This window comes from Nicotiana tabacum, chromosome 13, assembly GCF_000715075.1.
Source record: "Nicotiana tabacum cultivar K326 chromosome 13, ASM71507v2, whole genome shotgun sequence".
NCBI lineage: Eukaryota > Viridiplantae > Streptophyta > Magnoliopsida > Solanales > Solanaceae > Nicotiana > Nicotiana tabacum.
In genome coordinates this window covers 30,553,327-30,554,974 of record NC_134092.1, presented here as the reverse complement: position 1 = coordinate 30,554,974, position 1,648 = coordinate 30,553,327, and positions in this window count along the sequence as shown.

Genomic DNA, 1,648 nt, shown 5'->3' with positions numbered 1-1,648 from the left:
CCCCAGAAGGAGCATCACTGAATCCACCCTGACCATGAGGTCTCTTGGCCCCCCTCTCAATCCTCTCCTGACCGCGAACCATCTCAATCTACCGAGCAATGCCAACAAACTCATCAAAGGTAGCACCAGGCACCCTCTCTCTGGTCATAAGCAACCGTAGCTGAAAAGTGAGACCATCTATAAATCTCATGATCCTCTCCCTGTCCGTGGGAACCAACCAGATAGCATGACGGGCCAACTTCAAGAATCATATCTCATACTGCGTCATAGATATATCACCTTGGCAAAGCTGCTCAAACTGTCTGCGCAACTCCTCTCTGCGGGACTGAGGCACGAACTTCTCCAAAAAGACCACGGAGAATTGCTACCAAGTAAGGGGTGTTGCGCCAACAGGCCTACGTCTCTCGTAAGTCTCCCACAATCTGAGTGCAGCCCCAAAAAACTGAAATGTAGTGAATGAGACCCCACAAGTCTCCAAAATATCAGCTGTATAGAGTATCCTCTGACACCTGTCCAAGAAGTCCTAGGCATTCTCTCTCTCTCTATGCCACTGAAAAGTGAAGGCTAGAGTCTCCCAAACCTCTCCAACCTACGCTGATCATCCTCAGGCATAGCAGGAACCACATAATTCTGAGCAGCTACAACCGGCTGGGCTGGTGGTGCCTCCGGTGTCTGGAGTCCCTGAACAACCTGCTAGGGTGTGCGAGCGGCAGGAGTCTGAGTGCCTCCCCCGACCTGAGAAGTGGTTGTGGCCGTCGAGATAGAGACCGCCTGAGCAAGGTTGGTACACGCTGTCAGAATCTGAGCTAGGCCTCCTGGAGGCCTGAAATCACAATAGGCACAGGTGGTGCCTGAGCTGGTGCATCAACAACTAGAATTTGTCATGATCTGGGACAACTGGTGGATCTGCAGGTACTGCCCCAGCTGCTGTGCAGGCATCACCTCTACCCCTACCGCGGCCTCTACCACGTCCTCGGCCTCTCACGGCCCTGGCTAGTGGTACTGGTGGTTGTCCATCCTGCCCGGTAGTACGAGTCCTCACCATCTGTGAGAGAATGAAACAACAAATGTTTAGTTACCAGATCAACAGATTCGAACGACAAGAATACAAGAATGTGGAATTTTCCTAAAGCTTCTGTAGCCTCTCGAAAATAAGTACAGACGTCTCCGTACCAATCCGCAAGACTCTACTAAACCTGCTTATGACTCGTGAGACCTATGTAACCTAGAGCTCTGATACCAACTTGTCACGACCCAAAATCTAACATGTCGTGATGGTGCCTATCGATGGTACTATTCAAGCCGACGTGCCCAAAATACTCAGTAATTCAATAGAAAAGATAGTTTAAAACTTTTTCATATCAGAAATTTTTCATAAAAACCAAAGTTGAACTCAATATAGAATCAAAATGCGGAAACTAGTACCAAACATAAGGGTGTCACCAAGTCATGAGCATCTAGATAACCAAACTAATACAATATGTGTCTAAGTATCAATACAAGACAGAAAGAAATATATAAAAGGAGAGACAAGGTCCTGCGGACGCCGGCAACTACCTTGTAGTCTCCGGTACTCGATCCACCCGAACTCAACGACCGCCGTGATCAAACACACCTGGATCTGCACATGAAGTGCAGGGTGTAGCAT